Here is a 22,992-nt window from a genome sequence, read left to right as displayed (position 1 = left end):
TCTCTCTGTCCCAAAAATAATAAATAAACGTTAAAAAAAAAAAAAACCCTTATTGGAATTTATATCCCAGAAACAACGTCTTACTGTGTTAATACCAAATTCAGAATGTTACTGAAACAGATAAAAAAAAAAAATCCCACAACATTCAATTACTTGAATAATATATTTTACACAGCGCTAATCAACTTCACCTAACATACCACTGGGAAATGAAAGCAAACATGTAATCTATTTGATTAATGTATTAGAACATTGCAGAATTACATATTTTTCCTCTAGAAAGAGATAGTTTCCCCCATATTTCCTTTTCCTTGTTAACATCAAGTACTCTCGTGTCAACAACATTGATGTGACAACTTGAGTAACATTCCTGTAACAACACTCCAGAAATGTTGTCTCGATCTATAAAAATACAATATCATATGCCAGTCTAGAAAGCTTTCTAAAATTATATGTTATCTAATAGAATTCTTAACCATTAAATTTCTTCCTGTTCCATGGAAAAGGCAAGATGTGGGAGCCACAAATCACTTCCTCAGGGATTAGGTTCGCTTTGCTTAAAAGGCCACTGGTCTGTCCCTCGTGAAAATCCTTCAAGTAACAAGGCATTTTCTAATTTCTTTGTCTGCTTCTCCTGGATGGATCTTCTAATTCTGTTCTCATCTAATTATATTCTGTATTCTTTTTCTTCTTTCCTTTCCTGCAACATTTTCCTCTCCTGCATTTCGAACTTTCTATGAAACATTTGAAATCAGAACGTGCGTCTAATACATTTCTAAAGGCTGTTTTTTCTTCTTTTCCTTGCATTCTGTACATTTTCCCCGTATCTCTTAGTTTTGTAGTTTTTTGTTTTCTGTTTCAGACATTATTTCTGTTTTCTATTAGTTCTGTGTCATTGTTTATTCTGGATTCTCTCTTTCATGCTAGAGATTTTCCTCCATTCTGTGCTGATTCTCACTGTCTAATTAAGGCACAAAAATATAAGGTTGCATATGAAAAATATTCACTGCCAATTAAGTTACAATAAATATGTGATCTAGTAATTAAGAGAGACATTAAAATCCTGGTCAGAAGTTGTATGTTTATAAAGAGGGATTTCCAAATCTTGGACTTTCTGTAAGGTGATTGTGATATAAAGATAGGTTTTTCTATAAAGGAACCAAAATATAACTTCCCGTCTTTTTTTTTTTTAAAGAGCATATATATTAATTTGTTTTTCCACTTCGATTTTTAAGAACATACCTATGCAATTCACCCTTATATTAAGAAATAAAGACAGAAATAATTTTGAAAAAGATCTAGAAGCAATACCCAAAACGTAGTAACAATTCACTTACTTATTATCACTGATGAGTAATCAACTTATGTATATTAATTTTTCAGGCAAACTAGGCAAATTCATTTATTCATGCTAATTACTTAAACTTATTTGGCAAAAAAAAAAAAAATCAAAAACATACTTCCTATTTCCTCATTTGTCCTTGAGACTACTGAATATAATTAAACTTTCCTTGGTCGTCATGAAGACCAAAACAATGTAATACAACAGAAACGTGTCCTCTGGGGATACTGTGGTATGTAATGCCATTTACCCTTTTCAAACATGTACAAAAATGTCTGTGCTTTTCAAGTTATGCAAATATTTCTTAAGTTTCTCTATCTCCTCTTAAATCAACTGTCACTTTTTGCTGCAGCCTGTGTGTCTGCTTCCTGAAAAAGGCCCCTAATTTGCTTTCTAATCTGCTGTGCACTGAAAAACTGCATTGCCAAGCTTCTATAATTGTATCTAAAATAAGAATAAGTAAACTCAGAGATGGCTAAGGAGACCGTCAGTAAACTGCATGGGTAATACCAGTATCAGCGTCTGCTGTTGTGTTGGCCTCTTCGCTCTTACTTGCCAAAGTACCGAACTGAGCATGTGTTTGCCATACAACTCGCGTGTTAATGTATTCATTATCGCGTGAAATGTATTCAGTTTCATGTATTCATGTCTCCGTGTTTCTACAGCCCTGTTAATGAATTCAGTCTTTGAAAGAGAAATGGGTTTTAATAATTTTTATGTGTGTCTTCAATAAGTAATTGTATTTATTTCAGGGAAGGGCTAAAAATTTCATTGTTTTTAATTGCTCAAAACGAGGCACACAAAATTTACAGTGCTATCTATGTGACTTCAGGTCTGTTCTCCAATGTATCTATTCTAGAACTAGTGGGATGGTACTAAAAACGCATGGATAATTCAGTAAGTTCTGGCTGGCTGGGATTGGGGGAATGCGTTGCTCTAGACCCACTTTTTCAGGGAATTGTTATAAAATGTATCATACGCATCTACAAAATACATTTTAGTCATTTTATGTCAAGATGAACATTACTGACTAAATTTCTGTATTTCTACAGACTATTTTCCCCTACAGTACATGGGTCTATTCTGGTGTGCTTTTAAATTTTGCAGCAGTAGAATTTATTCAGCTTTATGAAGCTACTTTTAATCTGCTTTGGGCTTCAAAACCAGATAACTAAGATAGTTAGAATTCTGTGTAAATTGAACGTAAATGGATTCTGAATGATGACCCGGTTTTAAGTATGTGCGTGGACTTCATACATGTATTACAGGTGGTCATCAATCTTTTTTATTCATTATCTGCTTATTTTTTGCCTTTAAAATAAATAAAGCTACTGGGTTAAAAACATGAGCTCCAAATAGATGAATTTTAAAATACAATAAGAGGAATAAGAGCCATTTTGTTTCCTCATTTTTATCTTCTTTGTAGTTAATTCTGTAATTCCTCAAGTCAGATTAAAACTCAGGTCCTTGAGTTTGTATTTCTTCTGGTAATTTTTGTTTGAATTGGATACCAGATGCTGTTAAGAATTTCATTGCAGTATTATAGTCTAGTATGACAGTGTGAGGTGCTCCATGGACCCATTCCTCAGTGCTACTAGGGAAAATTACATTTATACATATATATAATATACATTATATTAAAATTATACACATTTACACATTAAAATTATACTTAGACATATATATGTATACATTACACACACATACATACACACACACACACACACACACACACACATACACGCACGTCTCTGGAAATGGTCCCATGGATATATAGCAAATGAAGAAACACCGACTCAAGAAATTCTACTAACATTTGGTAAGAACAGTGAGAGTTTATTGTATTTGAACACCTGCTTCCTCCCTTCCTCCTACCATTTCAGCCAGATGAAAATCCCAGTCTGGTCCAGCCAAGAACACAGGGTTCCCTGTCCAGTCAGTGCCTAGATGGAGGGCCAACTTACTGGGAAAAGCAGGACATCAACATCCTGCCCCCAATACCTGTTCCTGAGAGTAAGTTGTGGGTAAGTGCAGGTGAGTAATGGAGACTCTCTTCTTTCACCCATCCCTCCCTGTTGGACAGAGAGTCTACCTTGGACATAGAACTGAGAAAACTGGGGCCCCAGTCACCCTTCCTATAGCAATGATTCCATGCCAGGAGAGACAAGCACGAAAGCCCTAAGGCTGGGGCACATAACTGGTTCAGTTAGTGAAGCATGCAGCTCTTGATCTTGGGGTTGTTGGGTGCAGAGTTTACTCTAAAATTAAAAAGAAGAAGGAGGAGGAGGAGGAAGAGGAGGAGGAAGAGGAGGAGGAAGAGGAAGAGGAGGAGGAGGAGGAGGAGGAGAAGGAGGATGAGGAGGAGGAGGAGGAGGAGGAGGAGGAGGAGGAGGAGGAGAAGTCCTGAGACATCTGTTTCCCTCCACTGAGCACTTTACTCCTAAAGCAGTGATGCTATTCAGTGAAAAGTGCACTATTGTCCTCAAACCTAGCTCTAGATTCAAGTCTCAGAGCTTTTATTTTCCTGGGGGGAAGCACAAGTGTATACAACTGATAGCTCTTGATGTTTACCTCAAAGATTGACTTCATTTATTGGGGTACCTAGGTGGCTCAGTGAGTTAAGCGTCTGACTCTTGCTTTCAGCTCAGGTCATGATCTCATGGTTCATGAGTTCAAGTCCCACATTGGGCTTTGTGTTGACAGTGTGGAGCCTACTTGGGATTCTCTCTCTTCTTCTCTCTCTACCCCTCCCTGCTTACACTCTCTGTCTCAAAAATAAATAAACATTAAAAAAAAGAGGTGACTTCATTTGCAATAGAGGGTGGAGAAGTTCCTAAGATGCCTCTCAAGACAGTGGAGCTTATAGTGAAGGACAACTAGGAGAAGCTTGGGGGAGTCATTGTACATAACAGCCTACGAAACGGTAGGCTGGTTAGTTCATCTGTGAGAACCTGGGAAAGAGACAGGAGGAAAGAGCCTAACTGGAGTCCAAACACAACTCAAACATTACTCTCAGAAAATATTCTTTTGAAAGGAGTCTGAAAATGACTGGTATAGTCTTTGAGGAATTATGCCCCAGGACAAGGTTGATAACTCTAGAGCCATCAATAGATGATGAAGGATAACCATACCAAAACCACTGTCATTGTGACTGTGGGCATAACCAAGTTTGTACCTCTCAACAAATGACATTAGAGACTCACTCTGTGGGAAGTAGAATAAATTCAAACTAAGTAACCCCGTAAGTAAATTCAAACTAAGTAACCCAGTAACAGACTACAACAAAGTTGGTGAGGGCTGGGGGTAGGTGGGGGGAAACAATACCTATGTTGCTACAGTATATTTTCTAAATACAGTTTACATAAACTATTATAAAAAATTAATAAACAAGATTTAAAAAGCAGAAAAGAATTACTGCTACACCAGAAAAAAATCAGGCAATAGAAATTCTTACACTGTGGTCCCTGTCTAGCAGTTACTAATGAAAAATACCATCTAACCCATTTGGTGACCACTCATAGCGTTCACAATTTGTTCTGTAATTTTCACAGAAATGCTTTAACCATTGAAGATGATGCAAGCAAACAAGTTTCCCCAAATGTAGATCATTTCCAGTCTTCTCAGTCTTCTTCTTTTCTTTACATAGAAACATATTTTCCACAGGTATCATTTTCTTTCTGCCTGATGGACCTCTTCTGGCCATTATTTATGCCTGATGTGGGCTTTCTGATAATAAGTTATTTCAGATTTTATATTTTTTAATATGTAATGATTTCATTTTATTTTTTTATTTACTTAGAGGTGGGGAAGGGGAGAGGGAGAGAGAGAGAATTTTAAACAATCTCCATGCTCAGCATAGAGTGCAATGCAGGTCTCAATCCCATGACCCTTGGATCATGACTTGAGCCAAAACCAAGAGTTGGATGCTTAACCAATTGAGCTCATCTTCATTTTTAAACATATATTTGTTGGTATAGAATCCTAAATTGATAGAATTGTGGGGGGTATTTTATGCTTTTCAGTCCCGGAAAGGTGCTGCCCCACTGTTTTCTGACTTGCATTGTTTTCTTTGAGAAGTCGGCATCATTCCTGTTGGTTCTTCCACAGGTAAAATGTTCTCCCACTTCTTAATGTCTTTTAACATTTTGCGTTTTTCTTTGGTTTACTACAGGTTGAATTGTATACGATTTGTTGTGTATTTGCTGGTATTTATTCTGCTCAGTATTCTGAAACTCCTGGATTGGTGGTTTGGTGTCCATAATTAATTTTAGAAAGTTCTCTGCCATTGTTACTTCAAATACCTTTTCTGCTCTGTTTGTTATTCCTTCTTCCTCTATTCCAATGTAGAGAGAAGTTGCACATTTTAGTATTATTCCACAGTTCTTGGATGTGCTATTATGTTTGGGGGTATTTGCTGTGGTTACTGTGTTAATTCTTCCTTCTTTTTATGTTTCCACTTGAGAGGTTTCTATTGACCTGTGTTCAAGTTCACTAATTCCTTGGTCATGTCAAGTCTACGGATGAGTAATCCAAAGGTATTCATTTTTGTTAGTCTTTATTTTTTATTTCTAATATATCATTTTGATTCTTTCTTAGAACTTCCATCTCTCTGCTTACATTACCAATCTGCTCTCACATGTTGTCTTCCTTTTCAATTACTTCTCTTAACATGTTAGTCATGGTTATTTTAAATTCCCTGTATGATAAGTCCAAAATGTCATATCTATGTCTGATTCTGATGTTTGCTATATCTCCTCAGAGTGTGCTTTTTCTTGCCTTTTGTCAAGCTGTGTTACTCTGCTTTTTGAAAACTAGACACCTCATATCAAATGACGAATTTGGTAAACAGTCCTCAGTGTGAGTATTATGTTAATATGACTAGCAGTTTGCCTGTGTTTCAGGTTTGCTGTAGCTCTATCAGACACTTCATATTTTTCTGTCTCTACTCTTGACTCTGGGCTTATCTCAATACTCTTTCCCAAAGAAAGTCTGTACCTCCTGCTCTTCACCTGTAATAATTATTATTATACAGGAGCCCTACTGATGCGTTGGCAGAATGGAGAAAGGCAGGGCCCTCTAGAATCCTCTGAGTAAGTCTCAGCTGTTTCGTGTATCTGTTTCTGTGCTGCAGATTTCTCAAGGGACTTTTCCCTTCCTTTAGACACACAGCCTTTTCTCCTTGCCCCCTACTGCCCTTTCTGGCTGCAGCTTTTCCAGTCTATTTTCTTAAATCCCTGTACACTGTTGATGTGTGAGCACCGAGCACAGCCCTTGTCCCAGCTGAGATAAGGTTTCAGAACTGAGCTCAGGCCAAGTCCTTTCTCTCCTTGCTCCTATGTGACACACCCTTTGAGAGGTGGGTGCAAGTGCTCTCTGCTTCCTTCACAATGAGTGCTCTTCTTCCATCCAGTCAGAGCTGGAATGTTCTCAGATCTTCACTGTGAAGATGTGTCAGGGGGCCCCTGAGAGCTCACACATAGCGGCTCTCACTCAAGCCCACACAGTCTCTAGCAATTAATCGAAGTGGCCATTTGTTTGCTCCACCAGGTTATGACGTCAGAGGATTCTGATGCAGATAGTCTGTATCAGGACGTGCCAGGAACATCACTCTGCCCGTGATTTCTGTTATCTGATGGGTCCTAGCAAGGTTGGCAATTTGCCTTTTGTCCAATTTTTTTCTTGTTGTAAGGATGAGAATAAAAACTTTCCATATTTAAAAAAAAATGTTTATGTTGATTGTATTTTTGAGAGAGAGAGAGAGAGAGAGAGAGAGAGAGATGTGAACAGGGGAGGGGCAGAGAGAGGGGGACACAGCATCTGAAGCAGGCTCCAGGCTCTGAACTGTCAACACAGAGCCTGACGCGGGGCTCAAACTCATGAAATGCGCGATCATGACCTGAGCTGAAGTTGGCACTTAACCAGCTGAGCCACCCAGGTGCCCGAAAACTTCCCAGCTCTTTACATATTGGAGCTAAAACCAGAAAATTAGATTTAGTTCTAGTTTTAAAAGTTTCGATCCATCTGGAATTTACTTTGATATAAGAAAATAATGAAGTGGGGGAATCTTATTTGATTTTTATTGAGCTACTCAGTCTTTCCAATATCATTTATTAACTTATCCATTTTTATTACCAGCTATTAATTGTCACCTTTATTATATCGTTTATTGTATTCAGAATTCCTATTTGAATTGAATCAAATAATTCTAATATTAGAACTCATGAACCCCTCAGTTATTTTATTGCTACAATATCTGATTTTGAAAACAGAATTCTAATAGAAACAATCATGATCACAGAAAATTATATATCTGATGGACTAATCCAGTACTGCCATGAAATTATCTTAATGATAAGACAGTGGTTACTAAATATCTAATGAAATGGGAAGTACTTAATAATTAAGGAAGACATTCATTTAATCCAAAACATAAATGATACTGAACTTTGAGAAATTTGGCAATTGTAGGTCACAGTGATGAAAGAGACTTCCTAGTTAACTTCAAATTATGTTTAATTTAATGATCGTGGTAATTGACATGAACAATCTTGGCATACTTTTCATCCAAAAGTCTAAGTATGTTTTCACACTGTTCTTGGTTTTTATTCTTGGTTTTGTTAAGTAGTCTAAAAAAGTTCTATTCTTGTAGAGATCAGTCTGGAAAATTATTCTCTCTCAACACCCAAATCCAGAATTTATATTTAAGCTAAGACAAAGTTATTAACCCATTTAATCTGACACAATTACAGGACAAAGCCTCCCTTCTTAAAGAGAATTAGTTTCCACTTGGTTTTATTTAGTAGCCTTACATTTCTTGAGTGAAAGCAGAGAAAATAATGAAGCATTATGCTGTGAACCATTAAAGTCAATTTGAATAATGGAGTTAGTTTTGAAGATTTAAGCACTGTTGAAAATATTCTAGACTTTAAGTGACATTAAAATGTCGAGATACAATCACACTTATAAAACTTAAGTAGAATTATATTGTCAGCATTTCTGTTTATAGATTAATTATTCATGGGAAAGAAGGCTCACTTTCATCACATTTTCACTTTTACAAACATGTGCAAATTATTTTCCTTACTGTGGACCTCATTGTGTTATACGGAACACAGCGATGGCACCACATTCTTAGAACAATGCAACATGACACAGAATAAAACCTCCTACTACGCTTATTTTCTTTTAATGGCTTGTAAAAAATCTTCTCATTGCTAAACCTTTTAAGAGTGGTGTGTATTTCTCTTAATTCCCTTCTTCACTACCTACCCCTCAGTCAACAGTAAGTCACAGATGCTGAGGTTTGAGATGATGGTCCAGGCCACCAAAAGGAATGGTTGCCTATCAGCTCCAACTTACTTTCTCTCTACAATCACAGTTTTGACCAAGGCCTTCATCTTAGGCTTTCATCCCTAGACTTTCTCATTGCTAGTAATTCCAGTCTTTTCCCCTCCTTCTTATCTCGGTGGTAGCCTCTCCTATCAGCCCTCTGCTCTAACTGAACGTCAAAACCTAGTGTGGCTGTTCTAGACTTTGATTTGTGTTTTCTCCATCTCACCTGTGTGACTCCTCCTCACCCCTCAGGGCTCACCTACAAGCACTTTCTCAAGGGACAGTTCTGTGGCCCTTCCGATTACAGTCAATTTTTTTTTTCCGGATAAAAGCTTTCATTTGTCCAAATGTAATTAATTTGTTTAATGTCTGTCTTGCTTCTTAGATTGCATGATTCATGAAGCCTGGAATATATGGAATCTTTGTGACCTGGCACAGAAGTTCACCCATTGTTTTTATTCATTAAAAAAAAAAAAAATGGATGTGGAGTCTTACAAAAATCCAGAATATATTAGGATCCAGATTTCAGTACTCTTGCCCAATACTAGGTTGCATTTCTTTTCCTGCTGATTCAAGAGGACATCTCAATGCATATTCGATTGTTTTGCTGAATATTAGTAATAAACTTTTATTTTTTTAATTTTTTTAAAGCTTATTTATTTTGAGAGAGAGAGAGAGAGAGAGAGAGAGAGAGAGAGAGCGTGCACAAGCAGGGAAAGGGCAGAGAGAGAGAGGGAGAGAGAATCCAAAACAGGTTCTGTACTGGAAGCACAGAGCGCGAGTTGGGGCTTAAACTCACAAACCGTGAGATCATGACCTGAGCCGAAATCAAAAGTCAGACACTTAACCGACTGAGCCCCCCCAGCCACCGCTTAACAGACTTTTAAATATTAAAAATCTCAAAATAAATTTAGATCATACCTTGCCCTTGAAGAAATGCAAAAGTGAATACAATATGTTGTTAATTTAACCTCAAATATCTGAATCTGCAAACAAGACTTTTTAGTCTTCTTCCATGAGAAAATCTATGGAAAGTGAAAATTTTGTCCAAATCAACATTTTTATATTTAAGTCCTTTTGATAATGTATTTAGTTGTTCTTATGTCTAGTTCATCCCATTTAATCTATAACTGTTTGGGGATAGTGAAAAACTTAAGATGCTTAAAATAAAAACAAAATAGAACCTATTGAAAGTACCCTTGACTTTAAACTCTTATTGGGGTTAAGAAGAAATGTTTTAGTAAAAATGAAAGCAAATTTGCTTAGCCATCCATCATTACCTGACTTTTTAAAAGAGAACTTAAATTAATCTTTGAAGAATTTCTCCCTGAAAAGAAGAATGCACAAATTTCTCATGAAGACCTTTTTAAAAAGAATTAAGGACCAAAATGAATATTATTTCTAAAATATACCAAAGTGTTACTTATATGAGTGATTTTAATATTAGTTCTGCCCAAAGCAGAGATAATACTATATAGGAATGAAATTAGTGCAGCTGTGAGGAGGAAGGTTCTAGTACGTGGGTGGGTCAGGATCATGTATTTATCCACATAGGTTGAACAAACGTATACCTTATGCATCTGACCCTTGTAGCACTCTTTCTATAGCTTTTACCCCCAGCACCTTGGGTACTGCACGTAGCACACGTCAGAAACACTCCAGTATCTATGTATGGATGTGATCACAATGGTCTTCGTGCCTCCACTCCCCAATTTTTAATCCCCCCAATTTTTAATCTCCGGTTGGATTACCATGACATATCATACCTTTTCACTTTATTAGATATCCTGGAAAAGGCTCCTTTGGAAATCGTGCTGGAGGTGCTCTGCACCTTGGACACTGTGCTCATATTGTTCTGTCTCCAAAGTCCTGTTAGTATCGCCTCCTCACGTCTAGCTCCCTCCTTCTTGCACTTGGCTGCTCAGTGACCCCGTGTCATACCCAAGGTCGACTGATATGTGGCAGGAGATACTGACCACGGCTCAAATAAGCACCAAAGCATCATTCTACCTAAAACTGACAGGAAGATGTCTTTTAGTGTTAAAACACTAAACCGATCTCAAATCTGAGCATAATTCTTATCACCCATAACCGCATTCAGCACACTTAGATGAGATTCTTCATAGATTAAACCTTTCTAAGACAAAAAGAGAAAATGTGTAATTAGAGAATCTCCTTGAAAGTAAATCTGTTGAGGGACACCTGGGTGACTGAGTTGGTTGAGCTTCTGACTCTTGACTTTGGCTCTTGTCATGATCTCGTGGTTCATGGGTTCAAGCCCCACATCGGGCTCTCTAAACTGATGGTGCAGAGCCTGCTTGGGATTCTCTCTCTCCCTCTCTCTGCCCTTCCCCTGCTCGTGTTCTCTCTGTATCTTTCTCTCTTTCTCTGTCTCAAAATAAATAAACTTAAAAAAGAAAGTAAATCTGTTGATAAATGAATACAAAACATAGAGCAAGGGAATACATATGAGTTGCTGGAGGCCTAGTATATTCCAGCTCTTACCTTGGATATCTTGTATATGTTCATTCCTATTTTACTTAAACATCAACACTACTGTGTGCATTTTGGTGCTCTGTGTGCTTTTGAATTAGGTAGGGAAATCACAGTAATGGGTTTTGGCATTGAGCGCTCAGGATGAGTCAAGGGAAAAATGAGGACCGATAAGTTTCAATGCACAATAAAAGAACCGACCTCCCATTTTTGCCATCGTCCTGCCTCAGAATGCAAGACAATTACTCACAGCCTGAATAGTTTCCCTCAGAGACCTGAGTTAAGCTATGATATTCTGATACTGTGAATGATCATCCATTGTTATTTTAGAGGGAAATGCCCTGAGGCTTCAGCATTTGGTGAACAAGTCAAATCCATATTACAGGCTTCCCTGGTTCCAAGTGCATCCTGTAATAATATCTGAAGTATATCTTTCAGAAGACTAGCTGTTTAACACCTGTCCAGGAGACAACTGAATGTCTTCCTAAGACATACTCAGAGGAGTGGGGCATCATTATCAATGTTATCTGCTTTACTTTATTTGGGGAAAATGGACATCCCGAGAAAGAAGACATCACTGCCACCAAAGCCTGGCGACATTGCCCCATTCAGTTTTCTGCACTTCATTTACTCAGAATCATGTGTTCTAAACCAACGTACTTTTCATATGATCTCACTTTCTCTTTTCTCAATGTAAAATAATCACAGTCTTATCTCTTAGAAATAATAGAAATGTTACTGTTCCCTTTTTGTGGATGAAAACACTAAGGCTTAGAGTGATTAAGAAATATAAACACTAGGGTGTCTGGGTGGCTCAGTCTGTTGAGCGCCTGACTCCTGTTGATTTCAGCTCAGGTCATGATCCCAGGGGAGTGGGATCGAGCCACATGTCGGGCTCTGCTTAAGATTCTCTCTCACTCTCCCATGCTGGTGTGTGCTCTCTCTCTCCCTCTAAGGAAGTTATGCACCATGATGACTATAACATAAATAAGAAATATATCAAACAGCTGGTAAGTAGCAAAACCAAGTTGATCTGATTTGTACCTAATTGCGGTTAAAATTAAATATCTTGAGCATCATAGGGAAGATATTCAGAAATGACTGAATGTAAAAAAATCCTGTTGTTTTTACTGTGGGAGCACTGAGCATCTTCAACATATCTTATTACGAAGAGGAGACCCAAATGGTTTTTTAATAGTAAGGAAGTCAGATGAAGAAAACAACACTCTTTCTCCCTTCCCACTATTGGCAAGTAATCTGGGAGACATACAAACCATTTATTCCTGTGGAAAATGTTTAATCTTTCCCTACCAACCTAAGAAACAGCAGCACTTAATATTAGTGCTTGTTGGGAGATGAGCTTCCAGGGGAGAGCTGTTAATTCTGATTAAGGGAAACAGGTTCAATGCCTGCCTAGGTCAGGCTTCATAGTTTGAGTTTCTTCTTGATTTGGTAAGAGTCACACTTCACCCCAGTTACCACCTGTACCTCTGAAATACTGGTGCTCAAAATTCTTAAAAATACAATTATTCAAACGAGGCATAAACTATAGCTCTTTTATGAGGGATATGTTAAATTCTTTCGGAAGACTGTGGAACAGATGATGCCAGTGGGCTCTACATTGGAAGAAAAAAAAACTAGAGAAGCTTATTTGAATAATCAATAAGAATAAGAGAGTACAGTTACTGGGAGGATGGGTGAGCTATTCTCTCTCTTTGCATTTCTTTTGCAGTAGAAAGGCTAAGGGAGAAATGAACTAGAATGTCAGCCTATCATTCCAATTAGAACAAGATTGATTCTTACCTTTGAATGCTATGTACCTTAGTCACCATTTGCAAACGTATCAAAAAAAAAAAAAAAAAGATAAAGCATAGCCAGTCAAAAACTAGCAATATATATCACTCTGTTTTCAGATAAATTATAGGCCTATATTCATGGTTCTTATTTTCTTTTAATTTTAAGGACACCTTATTAAAATTAAATTATGTTAAGTTGGGAATAGTAGAATTAAGAGATACATTTTAATTTAACACCATCTGAATTAAATATTCATGGTATTTTAAAATCAAAAGCTGTAAAACTATATCTAAGACTAAGTTTCCATAACTCTGCACTAATAAGACTTGTTATGTTGACTGCTGGAATTGTTAAAAATAAAAAAAAAAAGATCAGGAACAAGATATATTTAAATATGCCTGTCTTATAGTGTTTTCATGGTTATAACCTCACATAGAGTAGTTAAATTCTGTCAGAAAAACATTTCTGATTTTAAATAGATTTTCTAGCTATAATGGAATAGAAGGAAAGCTGGAGTTTTAAAAGTTACAGCAATTTCTTTAATAAATATGCTAATGCTAGTTAGCTATCACTGCATAACAAATTATTCTAAAACCTAGAGACTTAAAAGAATAGATGTTTCTTATATCATATCTTCTGTGCGTAAGCATCTGGGAGCGGCTTACCTGGGCGGCTCTGGCTCAGGACCTCTCATTAGGTTGTGGCTAAGATGTTGGCCAGGACTGTGGTCATCTGTGGGTTTGACTATTGTTGGAGGATCACTTCTAAGGAGACCTACTCAACATGCCTGGCAAGTTGACAAGAGGACTCTTGTTGTCAAGAGTTGTCAACTTGTTGGCAAGAAGACTCTATGCCTCGCCGTACAGATCTCTCCAAAAGACTACCAGACTACCTGACTACCTGAGGAATTTCGTCACATAGCAGCTGTTCCAGTCAGAGAAAATGACTCAAGGAAAAAAAAACAGAAGCTTCAATCATGAGCATGCATATCAGGGGGTGAGAATCACTGGGGGTCAGCCTTGAAGCGGGCCACCACAACTATGTATCTTTACTTTAGAACCACTATCAAGCTTTTCTGTGTACCCCCAATAAACTGGACAGCAAAAAGCAAAGCATTGGAAACATATTCTCAGGCTACATTGTTTCCATTTACAGCACTATGGCTTAGATTAATGTTGCTTAACCAGCATTTTGCTTTTCTTATAGCATTATCGCTGCCTGATTCTCCATGTTAAAAATTCAGTGAAATAATTTTCAACATTTTCAACAGATCCATTTATCACCTAGTAGGTAACAATCGCTCTTCTGGGAATGGGGTTACAAAAATGTTTTTAAATATCTCATATGTGGGTGGTATAAGGCTATTTGGAAACAAACAAAAAAATGTACATCAATGGGAAAAGCATTATAAAAGACATATGCAAACATTTATGGAGGTCTCAGTGAGTATGAGGAATGAAAAAGGAAGTCAAAGTCAGAGACTCATCAATAACTGAACAATTAAATCCTAAGGTCTATTCACTATATCTTGAATGACCTCCTTTAAGTCCTAAAGTCTTGGATCTCAGTGCTTTATTTCAGTCAACAAATAAATGTCTACACTGAAGAGTGGGAGATGTTCAATATTCCATTTATTCTAGAGAATGAACACATCTACATTTCATGGTATTCCTAATTATGTAGGAGATGGGCTTGGGAAAATATTTATTCTTATCCTCTCTACTCTGCATAAGAAAAACTCCATTAAGTTTCCTACAGTTCTCTCAATAGTTCACATAAATTATATTGAATATCTGAAAACCTCTTTGGACGATGTATTTGACACATCCCCTCAGATATTCACTCAGCATTTTTATATCTTTATTTTTTTCCCCAGAATAGAAAAAGCAATATATGCTTGTGGAGCTTCAAACGCTGGCAGGATGTACAAAACAGACAGTGGACGTAGCATGTAACACGTGGGAGTCAGGGGCAAGGGGATTTAGACTGAGTACAATCCTTGGTAATACTTTTTAAAAGAAACTCATTTGTATATATCCTGAAAAAGCTGCTTTGAAATAATTAACAAAGAAAATAACCAAAAAAAGTCTTATCCCTTTTAAAGGGTTCTCTGATGAAGGCAAGAGAATACCAATGGAGAGAGGACAAATGCATAAAAACTGAGAGCTAACCAGAATTAGGCAAGAGTTGGTGGTGGCTTTAAGGACCCATGCATATTCAGAATCCCTGGGGATGCAAATAAGTGAACTTAGATGTAGAAAAGTGACCAGTGTGGACAAGATACACAGATGCAGAAATATACAGAATGAAATAGATAGATAGATAGATAGATAGATAGACAGACAGACAGATAGATGATAGATAGGTAGTTAGATGATAGATAGATAGATAGATAGATAGATGATTGATAGATAGATAGATAGATAGATAGATAGATGATAGATAGAACAGACACAGAATGGCTGTACAAACGGTATAGGAAAGGAGTTATGACTCTTAGAGGACTAGAACATAATCTAGTTTGTCTCTTTCATTCATTAAATCACTGCTGTCCACAACACTTGCTGCCTCTAGTATTCAGTAAATGCCCACAAAATAAAGCAACAAAATAACCAATGAATTGGAACATATATTAAAAACGAGCTATTTGCTGCCAATACTACAGTTGAAAGAAAGCTTATCATTTAGATAGAGCTACCACAAAGATTACAGGGTCAGCATAAGATTCTTAAATGAGCCTCCTTCTCTTGGTTTGGTTTGAAACTCTTCTTTTTTGTTTGTTGTTTGTTTGTTCGTTTGTTTGGTACTTTTAGTTTTAGCAGTCTGTGTATCTGGCAACGGTCCCAAACCATCATTGCAGTGGGTCTTTGGCAATATCATAATAGGAGAAATGAGGGTCCGTGAAAATGTCCTTGAATGTGTACTTTGCAACCACTTTTTCATTGAATATAAGCCTTCATTTTCCATGCTTAAGCAAAGAATTAATGTAAGGGAATATTAGATATGAAATTCCATGGGGAAAAAAATGTGAGTTTACTCATTACCAGCTTGGCTCCAGTGGATTTTAAGTTTCTCGAAGGCAGCTGCTGTGTCTTCCTCACCTTTACCACACTGGGGCTTAATCGTTCATTAAATGAAACAATGCAAACATTCATGAACTTTTTGATATCTCACAAAATCAATTCTTTCAATGCCCACTGCATTTTAATTCTGAATGATTTTTCTTTCAATAAAATTTTCATATTTTACTTCTTGGGCAATAAACTATTAATTCATTTTCATTAAATATCCATTATTTTCATTGATGGGGAGATAGAAAACACATGAGTTTATAACACTGGAAGAGTAAATTGCTCACATGTGTCAGATCTAGACCGATCCAGTCCGGGGAGCAGGTCTCGGACAGTCCATCACTCACTTCCTCTGGCCTGGGGTGGAGCCTGAACCCCTCTTCTTCATCTCCCGCCTCACACGTCCTCTCCCCACAACAACAAGGACCCATGGACGAGCCAAGACAACTGCATGGGCAAGGACTAAAACATGCATCTCGTTCAAACAAATCCTACTTAAACTGCCGCATTTTAACATAAAATAGCCTTGCGCATTGATTGCCTGGCTTCCCCTAGTATCAGCTTCCAGATGTCTTCTCAACAATTGGCTTAATGAAGTTTAGAGCAACCATCTTCTCTCCCACACGCAGAACTATTTTTGAGACTTATGTTAATGTGTTGTTCTGCTCACTTTTACTGAATTTACTCCTCTTTAACATTCATTTTGGCAGTGATATCTTTAAGGAAAAAATAATCAAAGTGTCATTTTCAGGAGAGCACATTTCTCAACACCCATTAAATAATCCTGTATATATTAGCTGGGGCACAGAATAGCATTCATAGTTCTTTTCATTGCACACATATGGCTCATTCCAAAATACTTCTGCTAATCTGAAGTAAATTTTATAGTAGTATACATATACTATTAATACTTATTTCCTATTTATGCAAAGCATTATTATCTTCATTTTCCAAGACTTCTTCCCTCCCCAGTCTTTTATACCCAAACTGTTTATTTCCTCTTTCTAATAGCCTCATTCCAAAGTGCCCTCAAATAGCACCTCTTCCTACTTATTTAGTAAATTCAACTATTAAGAACACATCTGAAAGACAACAGAAGAGAAAAAAAAATGGCCACCTGAGCAACTGAAATCAAATGCCAAAGTTTATGCAAATTAGTTACGGAGTCACAGTCTCTGACTTCTACAGATTTTTACATTACTTGTCATGACCAGCTCTACGGTTCTCCGCTCACACAGGTAATTTTAGTACACTGAAGAAAATTAGACACAGCCTAGTGTGCACTGTAGCTTCAGAGCGTTAAAGTAGGTGACTAATGTCAGCCTTCTGTGACCACCTCTAGTGACCTCAGGACACATCAAAAAAAAGAAGAACCAGAAAACCAGTCAAGTAGAGGCGTGCACGCAAAGTTTGGAACAATAAGATATGATAGAAACATCATGTATTAAGATGACCTAAGGGTCCTTCCACATATCCGCAAAGAAACGAGTAACCCTTCATCTTCCAACCCAACACATATCTTGTGAGATACGTTGGAGAGTGGCTTGCAAGCTTCCCTTTTTGCATAGAATCCCCTGTAGGCTAACAAGCTTGGGAGTTTTCCAGAGCAATCTGAAAGACTGTCTCCAGGCCATAGTCCTCAGTAAAATAATGAATAAAGTATTCATGAATCTATGATGCTGGCTCTTCCCCCCTCAGTTTATGCTATAGATATAGCAGCTCAAGGCAGAAGTACAACGGCAACCCCTCAGAAAGATCGGGATGGAAAACTGCATCAGGGGCCATTCAATGGAGGTGTGAACCAGTCTAAGTATCTCTAGGGCCTGAGCGGTCTTTCAAAATTAGAACATAAACTTGTACAGTCATGAACGGTGGTCACAGAGAATGCATGTAAGTATAATTAATCATTGATTCATTTACTCAGTTGTTCATTTATTTAGCAAGAGAAACACATGAACTGATTTGTCTGTTGATGTCCCTGCTTCACCCTATGCGGCAAAACCACAAGGCAAAAGGAAACAAGGATTTTGTGAAAATTCTTGACAGGTGGGAGACATACCTCACCAGACTATACAGTGGATATTTTAAAAATAAAATAGGGAACTCCACACTTTAAATCATTTCAGTCATTTCAACTAATCAGAACATAGACTCTCTCCTGACTCTAGCTACCCTCAAAGTCCCCAGCTCTGTTTGTTTTCTTCCTTTACAGAAAGTTGGACCATGTCCTCCTAATCTCCTTCACACCCACGCCATCTGATCTCACCTTGGGCCTTCAAAGATTCATTAAGGAATTTTCCTAAATAAAGAACCTTCTGTCCCTGAGAAGAATCTCAGTCTTCCGCTGGAAATCATGCCTTTACAAGAATAGTATTTTAAGAAATATATTCTTGTAATAATATTTTTAAATGTTTACAATTGGAAGACTTTATTTTCTGAAATTACCGACAAGGCTAAGATAGATCAAGGTGATGCATCAGCAATACGTTACTATATTGGTAACAAGCAAAAAGTCTATTTATTTGTTCAGGTGCGCTGAGTAGAGTCTGCTATCGTTGGTTCTTTTTCTAGAGTCACTGCAGTCTCCAAAATCTTACCCTTAAAGATTCCTTCCGTTGGTGAAGCACTGCCCTCTTCAGGCAAACTTGGTGAAAGTATCAATTCTCACTAGGGCCCATTAACATCTGCAATGAATTTAATTCGTAAGATCACAACCTTTGTGAGCTCAGGCACACAAAAACAAAACTCTAGGAAATGACACAAGTCTTGCCCAAATCTGGGTAACTTTTAGATAAATTAGTGAGGTTTTTCACTTATGTAATTACAGGCTGAATGTGTATGATTTTTTTTAACTCTGCAATCTCATGAACGATAAACCAAAAAGAAAGAAAAGAATACTTTAAGACTTGTGCAATTCCTAAACTAATAAGAAATTATTTCAAAAGTGATAGTTAAGGTCCACAGTGTCCAAATTGTTTTCTCCTCTTAGTTATAAACAATAAAGGGTTGTCAGCTTATTGATATGAGAACAAATCCCAAAGAAATACATTCTTAAACATTACTTAATTAGCCTTGTGCATTGTTTTAAAAATTAAGAATATTTCAGTGACTGATGAGAGATCAAGTTTTTTCTTTTTTTTAAATTTTTTAAGTTGTATTTATTTTGAGAGACACAGAGACAGTATGAGTTGGGGAGGGGTAGAGAGAGAGGGAAAGAGAGAATCCCAAGCAGTCAATATGCTGCCAGCACAGAGCCCAGTGTGAGGCTTAAACCCAGCAAACAGTGAGCTGAACCTGAGCTGAAACCAAGAGGTGGACACTTAACTGACTGAGCCACCCAGGCGCCCCTCAAGTGTTTTCAAAATCTATTTAAACAAAACGCTTCAGTGGCTGAAGGCCAGCAGTTCTGCCTTATTCTTAAAATAAGAGTGTAAGGTGCTGAGCCTTATTATAAACTTCTTCATTAAGTTTTATTTGAGCCCTGAAGTGTTCATTGTAGAAGGAGGCATTGTGGGAAGAAAATGACCTTGTTAATTGGCTGTGGATGCCCACACACACAAAAAATTAGATGTATCTGTACTTTTTATAAGAATACTTTGCACTATCTTGTTATAAACTTATTTACTCATTCTAAGCATACATTTTAAAATCTGCCTTCATATGAGTCCCTGTTTATATCCTATGGAAACTTTGAACTACACATTTGGAGTCATGAGTTTCGGCAATGAATTTCAACTCTGGACTCTCAGAGGAAAACCGTAACACCTCTCAACATGAGAAAAGTCAATACTGACATCTGGAGAAAGAACATACTATGTGCTAATAATTAAGCCAGACACATCTCAAAATACAAAACTACAGTCAATTATCGAAGGTTAAATTTTTTTTTAAATAGGATAATTGTGTCAGAAAATGTTTCTATGATTGTAGTTTACAAAAATTTGTAAGTTATATAGAAAAGAATAGAGTTCACATTAAACATTTTAGAAATCACCAATATTGAGTTTGGTTTGAATCATGTTCCTTATGAAATTATATATTAATCTAATGACTTTGGTCATAAAAAATGGGTAACAATTAATCTGCAGGCTTGAGAATTAATTAAAACTTGTTATAAAATTAATTTGAAATGAACAGCGGGTTGGAAAATATCAACTTATTGTTGTACATTGTACACTGTAGATGTAGAGTGAAGAAAACTAAATTTGGAAATTAAAATGCTGTATTCGAGCTATATTTTCTTTCCACTCTCTCATAAGGCAGTGCAATTAGTGAAACATACAGATTTTTGAAGCCAGACTTTTGGATTCTGTCACTGGCTCTGCTCTTCCCCAATTCTGTGCGATTCTGGACATTTGCTTCTGAGTCTCTGTTTCATTATCTATTAACAGACATATATTTCTTATCTGTCAAGGGTGTTGTGTGGATTGACTCAGACAGCAGATAGAGTTCTATATCATAATGGTGACACACAATAAATGTTCAATAAATGTCAGTTCTGTTTGTGTATTATTCCCCTTCACTTTGGGAAGCATAGTTTCTTTATCTCTAAAACTGTAGCTATAATAAAGCTAACATAAATTAAGCTAGTACACGGCCTATTCCCAAGATAATTAATAAAATTAACATATATTTTACTTGAAAATTCTTTGTAAACTAGAACGCTATGCCACCCTTTAGAATTTGTTAAGGTGGTAGTTGATCATAATACATAAAAAAGGAAAGTTAACTCTCCTCATCCATTATCACAGTAAAGGGTATACAGTAAGAAAAATATATTGCTAAATCTGGAAGAAAAAAATGTATCACTCCACTGTAGAAATACCACATTTAGAATACTGAAATCTATTTTGTTTATACTGTTTATTTGCATTGTTTGTTCTAATAGTTTCATAAGTAGACTTCCAAAAAGGGGCAATTCTTTATGCAATCAGTCTCAATTATCATGCCAAGTTTATTGGTCCTTGTACTGTTAGTATATACCTAAAATTTCTAAATAAGTCTCTTGTATGTCTAATTATGTGATACAATAGTAAAATTATTCATAAAGTTGAATGTCTGATACCGAATGCGAGGATTTGCTATTACAACAGCATGAAAAGCAAAATAAAATCTCAAAACGTAAGACTGAAACTCAAGACCCTCTGTTATCTGAATTTACATGTAATTGCAAATATTTCTTCCACTCCTCTTCTCACTTTCAATCCAGATCTTGTATTCCAGGCTATTCTTGATGTTTTGATGTTTTTCATCAAATTTTGAGATAGAATTTATGTACTATTAAATGCACCTAATGAGTGTACATTTCGATGAGTTTTCACAAATGTATACTCCCTTGTGCACACACGCATGCATCTATCACAATAACGATAAAGAAGATACTTATCACCACAGAATGTTCTCATGTGCCTAGTGCCAGTACCCCTCTAACCCAGCCAGACGCCAACAACACCTGCTTTGCTTTCTGTCTTTTGTAGTGTTTTATTTAAACAGAAGCGTACGGTATGATTTCTTTGATACCTGTCTTCTTTAACTCAGCATACTATTTTGAGATTCATTCATGCTTCTGCAGGTATCAGTTGTTGAGTCTTTCTTATTTGCTGAGTAGTAGTCTCCGGTGTGAAGAGACCAGAGCTTGTTTTTCCATTTGTGTTTTGATGGATGGGCTGACTCTTATTTTTGGCCATCTGAATAACGCTTCTGTAAACATTTGTATGCAAGTATCTGTGTAGACATATGTTTTCATTTCTCTTGGACAAATGCCTAACCGTGTAAATATTTATAAATGTTGTTTAACTTTTTAAGATATTGACAATACAACTTCCAAAGCCATGGTACCAATTTACATTTCCACCAACACTGTGTGGGATAATTGAAATCTTAATACTGAATCTTCTAATCTATCAATATGGCATATTTCTCCATTTATATAGGTCTCTTTATTTTCGCTCAATGTTACTTCTTCATTTATATAGGTCTCTTTATTTTCGCTCAACGTTGCTTTGTAATTCTCCATTTCAATTCTTGCATGTATTTTTTTTAAAAAATATCCCTAATTATTTCATGTTTTATGCTATTATAAATCATAAGTTTAAAATTGTAAAAAATTGTTAAAAAATAGTTTTCACTGTATAGATTTTTCACCTCTTTGGTTAGATTTATTCCTAGGTATTTTATGGATTTTTGTGCAACTGTAAATGGGATCGATTCCTTGATTTCTTTCTGTCACTTCATTGTTGGTGTATAGGAATGCAAACGATTTCTGTTCATTGATTTTATATCCTGAAACTTTGCTCAATTCATAAATCAATTCTAGCAGTTTTTTGGGGGAAACTTTGGGTTTTCCATATAGAGTATCATGTCATCTGCGAAGAGTGAAAGTTTGACCTACTCATGGCCAATTTGGATGTCTTCTATTTCTTTGGGTTGTCTGATTGCTGAGGCTAAGACTTCCAATACTATGTTGAATAACAGTGGTGAAAGTGGACATCCCTGTCTTGTTCATGACCTTAGGGGGAAAGATTTCAGTTTTTCCCCATTGAGGATGATGTTAGCATTGTGTCTTTCATACATGGCTTTTATGATCTCGAGGGACGATCCTTCTATCCCTACTTTCTTGAGGGTTTTTATCAAGAAAGGATGCTGTATTTTGTCAAATGCTTTCTCTGCATCTATTGAGAGGATCATGTGATTCTTGTCCTATCTTTTATTGATGTAATGAATCACATTGATTGTTTTGTGGATATTGAACCAGCCTGGCATCCCAGGTATAAATCCCACTTGGTCGTGGTGAATAATTTCTTTAATGTATTGTTGGACCCGATTGCCTAATATCTTGTTGAGGATTTTTGCATCCATGTTCATCAGGGAAATTGGTCTATAGTTCTTTTTTATAGTGGGGTCTCTATCTGGTTTTGGAATTAAGGTAATTCTGGCCTCATAGGAAGAGTTTGGAAG

The 22,992-nt window shown here is 36.7% G+C and overlaps 1 protein-coding gene across 1 annotated transcript in view; it reads right to left on the bottom strand.

The window, feature by feature from the left end:
- The window catches only part of LOC147575771 (uncharacterized), a 400,913-nt gene that overhangs the window by 219,607 nt on the left and 158,314 nt on the right, over window positions 1-22,992 (bottom strand). The window lies entirely within an intron of this gene.

The sequence above is a fragment of the Puma concolor genome, chromosome D2 (assembly GCF_028749965.1).
Source record: "Puma concolor isolate L17-30 chromosome D2, mPumCon1.1.hap2, whole genome shotgun sequence".
NCBI classification, from domain to species: Eukaryota; Metazoa; Chordata; class Mammalia; order Carnivora; family Felidae; genus Puma; species Puma concolor.
This window is presented reverse-complemented; position numbering and strand designations above follow the sequence as displayed.